The 18,118-nt window shown below is 41.7% G+C and overlaps 1 long non-coding RNA gene across 2 annotated transcripts in view; it reads left to right on the forward strand.

The window, feature by feature from the left end:
- LOC105483475 (uncharacterized) overlaps positions 1-18,118 on the forward strand; it is a 74,624-nt gene that overhangs the window by 7,170 nt on the left and 49,336 nt on the right. Inside the window, exon 3 of one of the 2 annotated variants that reach the window (XR_011622717.1) lies at positions 15,433-16,480. The exons of the other annotated variant lie outside the window; for it this stretch is intronic. This is a non-coding gene — a long non-coding RNA (uncharacterized lncRNA). Of the gene's footprint in view, positions 1-15,432; positions 16,481-18,118 lie in introns of those variants that run through there. 2 annotated transcript variants of the gene reach the window in all.

Raw genomic sequence — 18,118 nt, forward strand, 5'->3', positions numbered from 1 at the left:
ACACACACGGCTTCCCAGATTTTACTCCGAACACTGAATTGGATTTTCTGGAGCCTGTGTGTGAGCCAGGCATTTTTATGACACCAGCCCAGGGACTGGTATTTAGGAATGAAAAGGACAAAGGATAAAACCTGGGTTTGAGTTTGACCATTGTCAGGGCCAAGGAGAAACTCTTTCACCCTCTGAAGGTTTGGTGAAAAATCAACTCACAAAAGGCATACAGACTTATTAATGTGCACACAGGGGAGAACCACAGAGCGCATGCAAGGACAAAGCTGAACTGCAATCGGAACTTGGAATTGAAAGCCAGTTCCAGTCCCTAATGGGGTGCAGAAGCTTATATACCATCCTGAAGTACAGAAAGGATAGAGACTCAGAGCATGGCCAATAAAAAGTTATGGTGGTAAATCACGTTATGGTGATAAGACAGGCTACAAGAGGGAGAGAAGAGGATGCCTGGCTAGCAAAGGTGGTCTTGTTATGTAGGTGAAAATTCACAGCTGGCAGCCCTCCAAGAAGGAGAGAAGAGAAGGCCTGGTTAGCAACGGTGGTCTTGTTATTAGCAGACCTCAGATTGAATAGATGATAAATGTTTCTTTCAGACCTTTAAAGGTGTCAGATTCTCAGTTTATCTTTCCTAGATCCAGACAAGAAAGGGCCTGCATGCATCAATGCAGATTCTCTACAGATGTGAATCTTCCTCACAAAAGACAGCTTTGCAGGACAACTTCTGTTTACTGTCTCTGTAACAGCCATCTCAAAATATGTCAACAAAATATATTTGTGTTAAAATATTTTGATTTCCTTCACTATGCTGAGTTCAAAGCTACACCCTGCCATGTATTAGTCATTTGTCCCTGAGCTGATGATGTACTATTTTAAGGTTTCAATTACCATCCCCAAGACGTGAAGCCAATGTTTGCCCCTAGGGTAAGGATTGAAAATCTGAGAATGTGACTCTGTGTGGACTTCAAGTATACATGCTTTATCTCTTTCACACCCTTGTCCTCTTTTTCCTGGAAACAATATAACTGGATTTGCTTCACTCAGCAATACACAGAATTTTACTAAAAATGAGAGCCTTTGAAGAAAATGTATTATTTTAGCTTTGCTCCATTGAAACATTTCTTCCTGAATTTCCTGAGAATTCTGGGTTTATTTATTTATTTTTTAGACTTTTTATTTTATTTATTTATTTATTTAAACTCTTTTTTTCCAACAAGTTATTGGAGTACAGGTGGTATTTGGTTACATGGGTAAGTTGTTGAGTGTTGATTTGTGAGATTTTGGTGCACCCATCACCTGAGCAGTATACACTGTACCATATTTGTAGTCTTTTATCCCTCGTCCCCCTCTAACTCTTCCCCCTAAGTCCCCAGAGTCCATTGTATTATTTTTATGCCTTTGTGTCCTCATAGCTTAACTCTCACATATCAGTGAGAACATATGATGTTTGGTTTTCCATTCCTGAGTTACTTCACTTAGAATAATAGTCTTCAACTCATACAGGTAACTGCAAATGCTGTTAATTCATTCCTTTTTATGCCTGGGTAGTATTCCAATGTATATATACACCACATTTTCTTTATCCACTCATTGATTGATGGGCATTTGGATTGGTTCCATGATTTTTGCAATTGTGAATTGTGCTGCTATAAACATGCATGTGCAAGTATCTTTTCTGAATAATGACTTCTTTGCCTCTGGATAGTAGTGGGAATGCTGGATCAAATGGTAGTTCTACTTTTAGTTCTTTAAGGAATTTCCACATTGTTTTCCATAGTGGCTGTACTAGTTTCCATTCCCACCAGCAGTGTAGAAGTGTTCTCTGTTCATCATATCCATGCCAACATCTACTGTGTTTTGATGTTTTGATTATGGCCATTCTTGCAAGAGTAAGGTGGTATCACATTGTGGTTTTGATTTGCATTTCCCTGATCATTAGTGATGTTGAGCATTTTTCCATATGTTTGTTGGCCATTTTGTATATCTTCTTTTGACAATTATCTATTCATATCCTTTGCCCAGTTTTTGATGGGATTGTTAGTTTTTTTCTTACTGATTTGTTTGATTCATTGTAGATTCTGGATATTAGTCCTCTGTCAGATGTGTAGATTGCGAAGATTTTCTCCCACTTTGTTTACTCTGCTGACTATTCTTTTGCTGTGCAAAAGCTCTTTAGTTTAATTAGGTCCCAGCTATTTATCTTCGTTTTTGCTCCATTTACTTTTGGGTTCTTGGTCATGAAATTCTTGCCTAAGCCAATGTCTAGAAGGGTTTTTCCAATGTTATCTTGTAGAATTTTTATAGTTTCAGGTCTTAGGTTTAAGTCCTCAATCCATCTTGAGTTGATTTTTGTATAAGGTGAGAGATGAGGATCCAGTTTCATGCTCCTACATGTGTCTAGCCAATTATCCCAGCACCATTGGTTGAAAAGGGTGTCCTTTCCCCACTTTATGTTTTGGTTTGCTTTGTTGAAGATCAGTTGGCTGAAAGTATTGGGTTTATTTCTGGATTCTCTAATCTTTTCCATTGGTCTATGTGCCTATTTTTATACCAGTATCATGCTGTTTTGGTGACTGTGGCCTTACAGTATGAGTTCTACTTTGATCTTGGTTATTTCCTATTTGCTGGGTTTGGGTTTGAAATCAGGTAGTGTGATGCCTCCAGATATGTTCTTTTTGCTTAGCCTTGCTTTAGCTATGTGGGCTCTTTTTTGGTTCCATATGAATTTTAGAATTGTTTTTTCTAATTCTGTGAAGAAAGATGGTGGTGTTTCAAAGGGGATTGTATTGAATTTGTAGATTGCTTTTGACAGTATGGTCATTTTCAGACAATATTGATTCTACCCATCCATGAGCATGAGTTGTGGTTCCATTTGTTTGTGCCATTTATATTTTCTTTCAGTAGTGTTTTTTTGTTTTCCTTGTAGATGTCTTTTGGCTCTTTTGTTAGGTATATTCCTAAGTTTTTTGTTTGTGTGTTTGTTTGTTTGTTTTGCAGCTATTGTAAAAGGGGTAGAGTTCTTGATTTGATTCTCTGCTTGGTCCCTGTTGGTGTTTAGAAAAGGTACTTATTTGTATACATTAATCTTGTATCCGGAAACTTTGCTGAATTCTTCTATCAGTTCTAGGAGCTTTCTGGAGTAGTCCTTAGGGTTTTCAAGGTAAACAGTCATATCGTCAGCAAACAGTGACAGTTTGACTGCCTTTTTATCTGTTCGGATGCCCTTTATTTCTTTCTGTTGTCTGATTGCTCTGACTAGGACTTCCAGTACTATGTTGAAGAGGAATGGTAAGAGTGGACATCCTTGTCTTGTTCCCATGCTCAGAGGAAATGCTCACAACTTTTCCCCATTCAGTATTATGTCGACTGTAGGTTTTTCACAGATGGCTTTTACTGACATTTATTGACTTGCGTATGTCACAATTTATTGACTTGCATATATTAAATGCAAGTCACATTTATTGACTTGCATATGTCAATAAATGCATTCTGCATTCCTGGTATGAAACCCACTCAATCATGATGGATTATCTTTTTGATATGTTGTTGGATTCAATTAGCTAGTATTTTGTTAAGGATTTTAGTATCTATGTTCTTCAAAATATTGGTTTGTAGTTTTCTGGTTATGTCCTTCCCTGATTTTGGTATTAGGGTAATACTGGCTTCACAGAATGAATTAGGGATGGTTCCTTCTTTCTCTGTCTTGTGGAATAGTGTCAATAGGACTGGTATCAATTCTTCTTTGAATGTCTGGTAGAATTCTGCTGTGATTCCATCTGGACCTGGACTTTTTTTTTTGTAGGTAAATTTTAAATTACAATTTCAATCTCACTGCTTGTTATTGGTCTGTTCAGGTTATCTAATTCTTCCTGATTTAAGCTAGGAGGAGTTTTTCAAGGAGTTTTCAAGGAATTTTCAAGGAGTTTATCCATCTAATCTAGGTTTTCCAGTTTATGTGCATAAGGATGTTCATAGTAGCCTTGAATGATCTTTTGTATTTCAGTGGTGTCAGTTGTAATGTCTCCTGTTTTCTTTCTTAGTGAGGTTATTTGAATTTTCTTTCTTCTTTTCGTGGTTAATCTTGATAATGGTCTATCAATTTTACTTATATCTCGAAGAAGCTGCTGTTTGTTTCATTTATCTTCTGTCTTGTCTTTTTGTTTCAATTTCATTTAGTTCTGCTCTGACCTTGGTTATTTCCTCTCTTCTGCTGGATTTGGTTTGTTCTTGTTTCTCTAGTTCCTTGAGATGTAACCATAGATTGTCTATTTGTGATCTTTCAGACTTTTTGATGTAGGCATTTATGACTATGAGGTTTCCTCTTAGCACTGCCTTTGCTGTATCCCAGAGGTTTTGATAGATGGTGTCATTATTGTCACTCAGTTTGAATAATTTTTAAATTTCCATCTTGATTTTGTTTTTGACCCAATGCTCATTGAGGAGCCAGTTATTTAATTTCCACGTATTTGCATGGTTTTGAAGATTCCTTTTGGAATTGATTCCCGGTTATATTCCACTGTGGTCTGAGAGAGTGCTTGATATAATTTTGATTTTCTTAAATTTTTTGAGGCTCATTTTATGGCCTATCATATTGTCTATCTTGGAGAAATTTCCATGTGCTGTTGAATAGAATGTGTATTCTGTGGCTGTTGGATGAAATGTTCTGTATATATCTGTTAAGTCCATTTGTTCCAAGATACAGTTTAAGTCCATTGTTTCTTTGTTGAATTTATGTCTTGATGGCCTGTCTAGTGCTGTCCATGGAGTATTGAAGTCCCCCACTATTATTATGTTGCTGTCTATCTCATCTCTTAGGTCTATTAGTAATTGTTTTATAAATCTGAGACCTCCAGTGTTAGGTGCATATATGTTTAGGATTGTGATATCTTCTCATTGGACAAGGCCTTGTACCTCTTTGTCTCTTTTAACTGCTGTTGCTTTAAAATTTGTTTTGTCTGATGTATGAATAGCTACCCCTGCTTGCTTTTGGTGTCCATTTGCATGAAATGCCTTTTTACACCCCTTTACTTTAAGCTTATGTGAGTTTTTATGTGTTAGTTGAGTCTCTTCAAGGCAGTAGATGGTTGGTGAGTTCTTATCCATTCTGTGGTTATCTATCTTTTAATTGGAGCATTTAGGCCATTTACATTCAATGTTAGTATTGAAATGTGAGGTACCATTGCTTTCATCATGCTCTTTGTTGCCTGTGTACTTTGGTGGGTTTTTTTGTTTTTTGTTTTTTGTGTTTTTTGTGTTTTTTTTTTTTTTTTTTTTTTGCTTTTTAACTTGTATTTTTGTTTTATAGGTCCTGTGTGATTTATGTTGTAAAGAGGTTCTATTTTGATGTGTTTCCAGGATTTGTTTCAAGATTTAGAGCTCTTTAAGCAGTTCTTGTAGTGGTAGCTTAGAAGTGGCAAATTCTCTACATATGTTTGTCTGAAAAAGACTGTATTTTTCCTTCATATATGATACTTAGTTTCACTGCATACAAAATTCTTGGCTCATAATTGTTTTGTTTGAGGAGGCTGAAGATATGTCCCCAATCCCTTCTAACTTGTAGGGTTTCTGCTGAGAAAGCTGCTGTTAATCTGATGGGTGTTCCTTTGTAGGTTACTTGGTGCTTCTGTCTTATGGCTCTTAAGATTCTTTCCTTTGTCTTAACTTTGGATAACCTGATGACAATGTGACTAGGAAAAGATCTTTTTGCAATGAATTTCCCAGATGTCCTTTGTGCTTCTTGTATTTGGCTCTCTAGGTCTCTCACAAGGCCAGTGAAGTTTTCTTCAATTATTCCCTCAAATGTATTTTCCAGGATTTTAAAATTCTCTTCTTCCTCAGGTACACCAATTCTTAGGTTCGGTTGTTTTTTTGTTTGTTTTGTTTTGTTTTTTTGAGACAGAGTTTCACTCTTGTTGCCCAGGCTGGAGTGCTATGGCACGATCTCAACTCACTGCAAATGTTTGGTTGTTTAACATAATCCTAGACTTCTTGGAGGCTGTGTTTATATTTTCTTATTCTTTTTTATTTGTCTTTATTGGATTGGGTTAATTCAAAGTCCTTGGGTTTGAGCTCTGAATTTCTTTCTTCTACTTGTTCAATTCTATTGCTGTGACTTTGCAGAGCATTTGAGATTTCTAAAAGTGTGTCCAAAGTTTCCTGAATTTTTGATTGTTTTTCTTTAAGCTATCTATATCCATGAATATTTCTCCCTTCACTTCTTGTATTGTTTTTTGGATTTCTTTGCACCGGGCTTCACCTTTCTCTGGTTCCTTCCTGATTAGCTTAATAACTAACCTTCTGAATTCTTTTTTCAGGTAAATCAGGGATTTCTTCTTGGTTTGGATCCATTGCTAGTGAACTAGTATGATTTTTTGGGGGTGTCAAAGAGCCTTGTTTTGTCATATTACCAGGACTGGTTTTCTGGTTCCTTCTCATTTGGGTAGACTCTGTCAGCGGGAAGGTCAAGGGATAAAGGCTGTTGTTCAGATTCTTTTGTCCTTTGGGGTGTTCTCTTGATGTAGTACTGTCTCCCTTTTCCTATAGATATGGCTTCCTGTGAGCTGAACTGCAGTGATTGTTGTCTCTTTTCTGGATCTAGCCACCCAGTGAGTTTACCCAGCTCTAGGCTGGTACTGGGGGTTGTCTGCACAGAGTCCTGTGATGTGAACCATTTATGGGTCTCTCAGCCATGGATAGCAGCACCTTTTCGGGTGGAAGTGGCAGAGGGTGCAATGGGCTCTGTGAGGGTCCTTAGCGTTGGTGGTTTAATGCTCTATTTTTGTGCTGTTTGACCTCCTGCCAGGAGATGGTGCTTTCCAGAAAGCATCAGCGGCAGTAGTGTGGGGAGGGACTGGCAGTGGGTGTGACCCTAGAACTGCCAAGGTTATGTGCCCGTTCTCTTGCACTACCAGGGTGGATAGGCAAGGACCACCAGGTGGGTAGGGCTGGGTGTGTCTGAGCTCAGACTCTCCATGGGCAGGTCTTGCTGCAGCTCCTGTGGGGGCTAGGGTTGAGGTTCCCAGGTCACTGGACTTGTGTACCTAGGAGGATTATGGCTGCCTCTGCTGAGTCATGCAGGTTGTCAGGGAAGTGGGGGAAAGCCAGCAGTCACAGACCTCACCCAGCTCCCATGCAAACCGAAGGGCTGGTCTACTCCCACCATGCCGTGGCCAACAGCCTGGAATCTGTTTCCAAGAGGAGGGTGAGATGGGCTTGAAAATTTGCCTAAGGCTATCCACCTCCCAGCCAGGAAAGAAACATGCTTTAGTTCTTCCCGGGCCTGTGAAGTCAGCATGCCTGATTCACGCCCTCCCGAGTTCTTGCCCGGAGGCTTCTTACCCTGTTAAAATTGTTACAAAGTTCAGCTAGAGAACTCCTTCTCCCTGTAGAGTTTTACCCCCTGCTCCTCTGGTCACCCTCCTGATGTGTGGTCCCAGGCAGGAATGGGCTGCTTGGGGACCCAGCGAGCTCCCAGGGCCTTTCTGCTGTTTCATCTACCCCCCATATTTCACTCGGCTCTCTAACTGGACTCGGCTCCAGGTAAAGTCGAAAACTTCTCCTGCAAACAGACCTTCAGCTTCTCCAGTGGGTGTGTGTGTCTGGGAGAGGCGGGTCTCTCTTTCCTACTTCTACGGTTGGGACACTCACAGTATTTGGGGTGTCTCCTGGGTCCTGCAGGAGCAGTCTGCTTTCTTCAGAGGATCTGTGGGCCCTCTCAGTTTTGCTAGTTTGTTCCTGCAGTCGATGTATTTGACTTTTTAAAATTCTGGTCCAACTTATTATTTTAAATCCCCAACTCACGGGTTATAATCACAAAGACATGAGGATGAATTTGAGGCTCTGGAACTGAGCTCCTGGGTCTCTGTCTTGCCTGATCTTCTCAGCTGGAATGCAGAGTTAGAGCTCTGGGTTCAGGTCACTTTAGCAGGTACAGAATAGTATGAGTGATGGCTGGGTTAACATGCCTACCATCTCTTCTCTTAAGCACCAGCTGGGGAGAAGACCAAGCAGCGAGATGTCAAGTCCTCATGTCAGGGGCATTTGAACCAGAGTAACTCCATCTTGAATGGCGGCTGGGTAAAATAAGGCTGAGACCTGCTGGGGTGCATTCCCAGGAGGTTAAGGCACTCTTAATCACAGGATGAGATAGGAGGTCAGCACAAGATACAGGTAACAAAGACCTTGCTGATAAAACAGCATGTGGTAAAGAAGGGGCCAAATCCCACCAAAACCAAGATGGTGACAAAAGTGACTTCTGGTCACTTTCATTATATGCTAATTGATCATTATACACTAATTAGAATGTATCAACATCCTAAAAGACATACCCACCAGCACGACAGTTTACAAATGCCAAGGCAATGTCAGGACAGTCTAAAGGGGGAACCCTCAGTTCCAGGAATTGCCCAGACTTTTCCTGGAAAACTCATGAACAATCCACTCCTTCTTCAGCATATAATCAAGAAATAAGCATAAAAACAGGCAACCAGCAGCCTGGGCTGCTCTCCCTATGAAGTAGCCATTCTTTTATTCCCTTACTTTCTTAGTAAACTTGCTTTCACTTTACTGTATGGACTTACCCTGGATTCTTTCTTACACAAGGTCCAGGAACCCTCTCTTGGAGTGTGGATCAAGACCCTTTTCTGTTAACGCTCAGATATCCCTTCAAGTCCTAGCTTGTGCTAACTTTCTTGGCTTAAGTCAATTCCAAACTTACTGCTCAGAAACTGGCTTTCAGTTCCAAATTCCTGTTGCATTTGAGCTGTGTTCTTACATGCAGGTGTAGGAGGTTTTTGCTCCTTTGTTAGAGGTTCAGGCAGCAGTGAAGTAGGCCACCCCTGCTGCTCCTTAATTTATTCATTTATTTTCATTTTCTCTCTGGTTTATTTGAAGGAAGAAGAACAGAACAATGTTAGCCCCTCTGAATCTTGAGTGTGGAAAATCACGGCGCAGCCTACCAATTGTTACTGGCAGGGGATGTGCTAGAGAATGAGGAGCTGGCAACTCTTCTTCCTCTGGCCAGGAGTTTTCTTCTTACTCATTAGCAATTATTTATCTGCTCTTTGTTCCTCCTCCTTGCACATGCTATGCTGAGTGAACTCACCAGAAGGAAAATAATTTCATATAGTGCATGTTTCGAAAGCTTCCTCTGTGGTAGGAAAGTTTTTGTGGAACAGAAGAAAATTGGAGGTTAGCAATCATTTTATTATTTTGTTAAATGAAGAAAACCAGGAAAAATAAAATTCCTGGTAAAGAAAGAATTGTTTCAGTTGACTGGTCTGGGGTGCCTTTCCAGCGATTTTGGCCAGTGCATCAGGAAGCCAAGTTTGCATTTTGGAGGTTGTGGACTCAGCATATGAGTCAAGTTTCTTTGCAAAGAAAACCTGAGACAGTTTTGTTGTATTCTAATTTATAATTGGGCATTAGGCAACGTAGCAATGAAGGATCTTTTTTTTTTTTTTTTTTTTTTTTGAGACGGAGTCTTGCTCTGTCGCCCAGGCTGGGGTGCAGTGGCTGGATCTCAGCTCACTGCAAGCTCCACCTCCCGGGTTTACGCCATTCTCCTGCCTCAGCCTCCTGAGTAGCTGGGACTACAGGCGCCCGCCACCTCGCCCGGCAAGTTTTTTGTATTTTTTAGTAGAGATGGGGTTTCACCGTGTTAGCCAGGATGGTCTCGATCTCCTGACCTCGTGATCCACCCGTCTCGGCCTCCCAAAGTGCTGGGATTACAGGCTTGAGCCACCGCGCCCGGCCGAAGGATCTTACTTCAGCAAGTTTACTGCTTAATTTTGCTTTTGGTTCTACTTGGCATCTTTAAGCAGAGGAAAGGAAGCAACTATACTCCTTCGGGGAATCAAGATATGACAATTGGACATTTGGATATTCATGTGTTGTTTTAGGATGGAACCTCTATAAATGGAATGACACTTCTAAGGTCCAAAAGTAAATATAAATTTTAAATTGTTCTTTTAAGTCTATGCACATTTCTCAGAATCTCAGAAAAAATAAACATTCCAAAAATAAAATGTGATTTGTATTAGTTTTACTAAAAGAAAACTCTCCCAAGCTAAATACCAAAGTAATGCACATCTATTGAAATTAGGAATACAGTTATTAAATAAAGCTAAAAATACACATGTGAAAAATAAAAGGCAACATAAAGATTAGTGACTTGTTACTATTGTTTTTTAGTTTTATTTTCACATTAGCAATCCTGAAATGAAAAAGAGTCTCACCTTGAAAGATAAACTAAGTATTCATGGTTTTTATTTTTTATTTTATTTGTTTATTTTTCTGAGACAAAGTCTCACTCTGTCGCCCAGGCTGGAGTACAGTGGTGTGATCTTAGCTCACTGCAACCTCCCCCTCCCAGATTGAAGCGATTCTCCTGCCTCAGCCTCAGTACTCTGAGCTACTCTCAGAGTAGCTGGGATTACAAGCACCTGCCACCATGCCCAGCTAGTTTTTGTATTTTTAGTAGAGATGGGGTTTCACTATCTTGGCCAGGATGGTCTTGAACTCCGGACTCTGTGATCCACCCGCCTCAGCCTCCCAAAGTGCTGGGATTATAGGCGTGAGCCCCTGCACTAGGCCTCATGGTTTTTATTTTTATAAGATAGCATTTCAAGGGATTATTTGAAGTGAAAATAATAGTGTTACTTTTGGTGGCTAAATGATTGCTTTACCATTTGCAGGCACTTTTGACATCTGTGGTGGAGGAACTTGGTTTAAGCCAAAAGAAGGGTTTTTGATGCTGTTCTCCTTACAGGGCTTTCTAGAGATGGGCCATGACACACGGCGACATTGGTTAACAACAGTGCTACGCTATGAGTGACAATTTTGAGTATGGTTAAAATATAGGTAATGAATGATGCAAAAGCAGTATAGCTGATCTAGCTAAAATGTTGCTTTATAAAAGCTAGATATCTCGGTGCCATCTTTGTCTTTGTCCCGTCTGCCTCTAATCGGTGACCAAGCTCCCAGTCCCTTCCTCTCCATTCTCTCCGTGGCTGCTTTGAGAAGTTCTTCCTTCACTGTCTTTCTCCCTAAACTACGACAGCAGTTTCTAAATGCTTTGCTGCATTTTCCCCTATTTTCTTTTTTAATAATTCATCCTCCTGAAACATAAACCCAAAAATGTTATCTCCCTGCTGAAAACCTTTGTTTGCATAACTCCTTGTTTGCAAGGACCTTTTTCTCTGGGGTTCTCTCTAGTTTGGGTTAAGACCTTCACTAATAGCCGGGACCCAGCCCACAGAAAAGGGAGTGTCAGGGTTTGGCAGATTCTTAGGCTCCAATCAGATGATTAAGGGTTCTTCCCACAGCTGCCAGCTTTGGAGAAAACTGGGTTGCTGCTGGTGATGTTGGGCCAGAAGCCCAGCTATGTACACTGGGCACATGTCGGGAAGGATGGGAGAAGACCGGAGGCCCAGTGGTCATTAAATGCCCAAGCACTCCCAGCAATGCACCGTAATAGCAGGGCACCCGAGCCTGCACCCCGATGAATATGAGATAACCAATCCACTTCCTGCCTCATTCAGGAACTCTTTAAGGCCAAACCTATTCATTTTATTTATTTATCTATTTATTTATTTATTTAGAGATGGAGTCTCGCCACTTTGTCGCCCAGGCTGGAGTGCAGTGGCGTAATCTCTACTTACCACAACCTCCGCCTCCCGGGTTCAAGCGATTCTTCTGCTTCAGCCTCTTGAGCGGCTGGGACTACAGGTGCGCGTCACCACCCCCGGCTAATTTTTGTATTTTTAGTAGAAATGGAGATTCACCATGTTGGCCAGGCTGGTCTTGAACTCCTGGCCTCAAGTGATCTGCCTGCCTCGGCCTTGCAAAGTTCTGGGATTACAGGCATGAGCCACTGTGCCCTGTTCCCATTTTAGATATTGGTAACACAAGCGGATACAGACTAAGAATGATTTACTCCATTCTCTAAAGTAGTAGTTCCCAGCATGGGCTAATCATATGAATTTCTTGGGAAGATTCCAGGGACCCATTATGAGTGGTGTAAATCGGATTACCCAAGCAGATCTGACCCCAGGAATATGTATTTTAATCCAGTTTTCCAGGTGATTCCCATGTAGTCAGTTTGACAAGGCCTGGGCAACCAGTGAATAAGAGGGGGGAGATCAACATTCCTCACCATGACATTCAAGGCTATTTACCACCAAGCTCCCATCATTCTGTAGTCATTCACCTTTGTAGGTGGTGGTTGTTGTTGTTTTTCTTTTTTTCTCTTCTCTCCTCCCTGGCATGTGAGAATCCTGTGTAGTTCTGTACATTTGCTCATAGTTTTTGCTTTGAGTTGAATGCTGTTTCTTATCTTCTTCATTTGGAAAGGAAAATCTTGTATTTATTTCAGAATCCAACAACTGATTTATTGTGAGGATTCCCTTGATCCTACCAGCAGAATTAATTGCTTCTTTTATGCTTTCAAAGAGCTTTGTTCATACCATTGTTGAGTATTTATCATACAGATTTATAGTTATAAGGTCAAGAAATTCTGAATCACAAACCAGGACACACAATCCTGCAATCAGAATTGCCCCAGATGATGTAAGATCCTTGATTATCACAGTTACAGTTGCTGTGTCTTCCCTGATAAAAGTATGAACTCTTATAGGCCAGAGATAGTCCTGTATTCCCCAATGTAACTCACACAACCTTCAATATGGTACAATGGAAATAGAAGGTGTCTAATAAATGTTGGGCGTCCAAGTGAGCACGGTGCTGCCATTTTGAATGTCAAGATACACTTAGCACCACTCCGAACTGGGAGTGCGACTTCTCTTAGAAGGTGAATGGAAATAATTTTTTGTCTTTCTTTTTGTCATATTTCAGTTAAGATCAGGCATAGTGTCACGTGCATCCGTGTGAAGAGAGTTTACCAAACAGGCTTTGTGTGAGCAACAAGGCTGTTTATTTCACCTGGTGCAGGCAAAGAGAGTCAGCGAAGTGTGGTGGGATTATCATTGGTTCTTATAGGTTTGGGATAGGCGGTGGAGTTAGGAGCAATTTTTTTATGGGTGGGGGGTGGATCTCAAAAAGTACATTCTCAATGGCGAGGAGAATATTACAAAGTACCTTCTTAAGGGTGGGGGAATATCACAAAATAGCTTCTTAAGGGTGGGAGAATATCACAAAATACCTTCTTAAGGGCAGGGGAATATCTCAAAGTCCATTACTGCAAGGGTGGAGGAATATCACAAAGTCCATTATCGCAAAGGCAGGGAGGGTGTATTGTTATAAAGTCAATTGATCAGTTAGGGTGGGGCAGGAACAGGTCACAATGGTGGAATGTCATCTTTTGTGGATCTTCAGTTACTTCAGGCCATCTGGATATATATGTGCAGGTCACAGGCTTGGGCTCAGAGGACTGACATAAAGCATGCCGGGATGTTAGTAGTACTGGGCCAGGAGGGTGAGGGAGGGAGGAATCCATGACCAGCTAGAAGGGGTACAGGAGTTGGATGTATAAGATATACACGAGATCCCTGTCGTCATAAAACTTACATTCTAGCAGGGGAGATGGGCCAAACCAAGTTGAACAAATACAGTATTTCCAAAATGATAAGTTATTAATTTAGCAGAGGAAACAGACAATAAGCAAATGCCCAAATCAGATGATTCAAACAGTGATAAGAGCTATGAAGAAAATCAGATAGTATCTCCAAAAGGGTTTACTTGTTAAGGGGTGGGGTGCAAAGGGGTAGGATTAGATGTGGGTGAAGGGCCCTTAGAGATGACTTTTGTGTTGAGAGCAGACATGAGGAAGGAACTAGCTATGCAAAGAGTTGGCAAGAGACAGTTCTAGGAAGAGGAATCCTCAAGGGGCACAACCTTGATATATGAATGAGCTGGAGCATTTGGGGACCAGAAAGAGACATAATCTGGCAAGAGCCCAGTAAGTGAGGAGCCAAGCTGTGGGGAGTGTGGGCGGAGATAGACACAGGGCAGATCATGTGGGGCCTTGGAATATTCCTTTTATGCCAACTGCAGTGGAAAGACCTTGGATTTTTATTATTTATTATTTTTATTTATTTTTCGAGATGGAGTTTTGCTCTTGTTGCCCAGGCTGGAGTGCAATGGTATGATCTCAGCTCACTGCAAGCTCCGCCTCCTGGGTTCAAGCGATTCTCCTGCCTCAGCCTCCCAAGTAGCTGGGATTACAGGTGTGCACCACCACGCCTGGCTAATTTTTTGTATTTTTAGTACAGACAGGGTTTTGCCATGTTGGTCAGGCTGGTCTCGAATACCTCAGGTGATCTGCCTGCCTTGGCCTCCCAAAGTGCTGGGATTACAGGTGTGAACCACTGCACACAGCTGCTATTGGGGTTTTAAGCAGGGAGTGGCATAATCAATTCTGAGAAATATTAAAGAGGTAACATTCTCAGAATTAGGTAATTTCTGAAAATACATTTAAAGGAGAGAGTGGGGTGAAGAAGATCAAAGATTCAAAGGTGAGGTTCAGTCGCGGTGGCTCATGCCTGTAATCCCAGCACTTTGGGAGGCTGAGGCAGGCGGATCACAAGGTCAGGAATTTGAGAACAGCCTGACCAACATGGTGAAACCTCATCTCTACTAAAAATACAAGAATTACCAGGACGTGGTGGCACACCTGTGGTCCCAGCTCCTCGGGAGGCTGAGGCAGGAGAATCACTTGAACCTGGGAGGTGGAGGTTGCAGTGAGCAGAGATTGCACCACTGCACTCCAGTCTGGGCAACAGAGTGAGACTCTCTCAAAAAAAAAAAAAAAAAAAAAATTCAAAGGTGATGCTCAGGTTTTCAACTTAGCTAATTGGGTGATATGGGTGCTACAGATGGAGAAGGTTTTGCATAGAAGTTGATGTTTTATTTTAGACGTGCTGAATCTGAAATTTCCATGGGGCATCTGGTTGCAAATTGTGTGTGTGTGTGTGTGTGTGTGTGTGTATGCGTTTCAGACAGGATCTTGTTCTGTTACCCAGGCTGGAGTACAGTGGTGTAATCTCAGCTCACTGCAACCTCTGCCTCCTGGGTTCAAGTGATCCTCCCACTTCAGCCTCCCTAGTAGCTGGGACTACCGATGTGTGCCACCACACCCAGCTAATTTTTATATTTTTAGTAGAGATGGGTTTCACCATGTTGGCCAGGCTGGTCTCGAACTCTTGACCTCAAGTGATCCTCCCACCTCAGCCTCCCAAAGTGCTGGGATTACAGGCATGAGCCACCACACCCAGCCCAAATGTGTTTTTTGTTTTTTAAGATGATATCTCATTCTGTTGCCCAGGCTGGAATGCAGTGGTGTGATCATGGCTCACTGCAGCCTCAAACTAATGGACTCAAGCAATCCTCCCACCTTGCCCTCCTGGGTAGCTGGGACTACAGGTGTGTGCTACTAAACCCAGCTGATTTTTTTAACAAAATTTTTTGTAGAGATGGTGGCGTCTCACTATGTTGCCCAGACTAGTCTCAAACTCCTGAGCTCACGTCATCCTCCCACCTTGGCCTCCTAAAGTGTTCGGATTACAGGCGTGAGCCACTGTGCCCTGCTGCAGGTGAGAAATTGGATATATGTGTCTGACGTTTCGGGGAAACATCTTGTTCAAGGGTATAGATTAGAGACTCATTAAAAAAATAGATTAGAGACTCATCATCCTATAGGTGGTTGCTAGAAAGATAAGAGTGGCTAAAATTACACAGTGTGTGAAGCATGAGTGGGTTGAGGATGGGCTCTTGGGAAGACAAATACTTGAAGAGTGGATGGAGAGAACAGTACCAATACAGGATATGTGGAAACAAAGCAAAGGAATTGTCTGTGGACAAAAAAATGCAAAGGGCTTTCTCTATTCTCTCATTCATCAACAATCAACACAGAAAACCACATTCTGTGACCAAATGTGGGTGCGATTTTCCCTACACAAGTGAGCAATCAGTTCTCCAGTGGACCCCAGCTGGATGGCTCCAATTCAGTTCAATGCTAACACTATGGAGCTGGAAGTAGTATTGGATCCCACAGGTTGGGGCTTTGCCTCGCTTCCAGTGTCAATCCCAAGCCCCTGGTTGTTCTACCAGGGCTTCTGACTGCCTGTAAACCAGGGTTTCCACAATATTGTGTCAGGTTCGAATCAGCCTCGTTGTGCTAACTCTGACTTAGGAGCTGGAAGGTTTCAGGATGACTCAGTGGCCAATTAAATGCTTTTGAATTCATGGTTTATTGTGAGGCTTTCACACATCAACAATCATGCAAATATATTCAACACACACACAGGCAGCAATAAGAGAGAGAGGGGACCAGCATGCTGAAGGATGAACAGGACAGGACTGGATTTCCCTGGAAATGCTAACCAGCACAGTGGGTGGGGGGCTGCTGCTTTTGTCCCCACAGCTTCTGGTGGCCACTGCCAATGGAGAAGAGGCCTCAGAATTCTGAGACAGAGCTTCTGCAGGCCTCTTGGCCATGGTCAGTTTCTTTGCTGTTTTTATGTCCCTCCTCAGGTATGTCCAAGGTCAATATCACAGCTGCCTTTTGGCTTCACTTTGTGTGTGTGTGTGTGTGTGTGTGTGTGTGTGTGTGTGTGTGTGAGAGAGAGAGAGAGAGAGAGAGAGAGAGAGAGAGAAAGACAGACAGAGAGAGAGAGTGTCACTCGTCGCCAGGCTGGAGTGCAGTGGTGCGATCTTGGCTCACTGCAACCTCCGCCTCCTGGGTTCAAGTGATTCTCCTGCCTCAGCCTCCTGAGTAGCTGGGACTACAGGTGCGTGGCGCCATGTCCAGCTAATTTTTGTATTTTTAGTAGAGGTGGGGTTTCATGATGTTGGCCGGGATGGTCTCAATCTCTCGACCTCACGATCCACCTGCCTAGGCCTACCAAAGTGTTGGAATTACAGGCGTGAGCCACCGTACCCAATCTGGCTTCGCTTTCTTGTTGGGTCTTGGGGGTGCCTGGCCAAGCAAGTGTTATCACCTCTGTTCACCATATATATGCTTATCACTTTGAGGGGTCAATGATTTTCAGTTTCACTCTGGGCTCTCACTTGTCACAAGTGACTCCATTTTCAGACATGTTAAATCACATTATACTAATATGTATAGTATAATTAGTATAATGTGATTTGACATTTAAATCACATTATACTAATATGTATAATATAATTAGTATAATGTGATTTAACTAAAACATGTCAATGAAGAGTCCAACTCTGTAAAATATTTGAAGAGATTTATTCTGAGCTAAATATGAGTGACCATGGCCCATGACACAGCCCTCAGGAGGTCCTGAGAACATGTTCCCAGGGTAGTCAAGGTGCAGCTTGGTTTTATGCATTTTAGGGAGGCATGAGACATCAATCAATCAAATACATTTAGGAAATACATTGGTTTGGTCTATTGGTTTGGTCTAGAAAGGCAAGGCAACTCAAAGTGGGAACTTCCACTTTGCACTTCCAAATTGCTTGACAATTTGTTCAGTTTGTCCAAAGACCTTGGATCCATAGAAAGGAAATGCTCAGGTTAAGATAAAAGATTGTAAGACCAAGATTCTTTTGAAGTCTTATTACCGTGTCTGCCCTTAGAGACAATAGATGGATGACAAACGCTTCCTATTCAGATCTTTAAAAGGTACTAGACTTTTAGTTAATCTCTTTAGGATTGGGAGGGCCCAGAAGAAAAAGACCTAGCTATGTTAATAGAGATTCTTTACAGATGCAAATATTCCCCTACAAAGGACAGCTTCCTAGGGCCATTTCAAGATATAGCAAAGAAACATGTTTTGGGGTAAAATATTTTTATTTTCTTTCTTGTTTCATAATGTTATGCCAGAATCAGGTTGGAAAGTAAGTCACAATATATAGGGTTAAATAAAACCCATCTGATGAGAATTTATGGTTTGTAGGGCATGACTCCCCAGACCCCTTAGATAGGAATTTGGGCAAGACAAAAAAATCAGAACTTAGTCCTCAAGTGTTCTATCACCTAACTTCCCCTTGGGTTTGATTTATTCACAGAACTCAGGGAAATAGTTTACTGGTTCATTACAGAGGACATTACAGAATTTCAAGTCTTATTATTTAATAAATACATTCATGACTGGGCACAGTGGCTCACGCCTGTAATCCTAGCACT

This window comes from Macaca nemestrina, chromosome 4 (genome assembly GCF_043159975.1).
Source record: "Macaca nemestrina isolate mMacNem1 chromosome 4, mMacNem.hap1, whole genome shotgun sequence".
Lineage (NCBI taxonomy): Eukaryota > Metazoa > Chordata > Mammalia > Primates > Cercopithecidae > Macaca > Macaca nemestrina.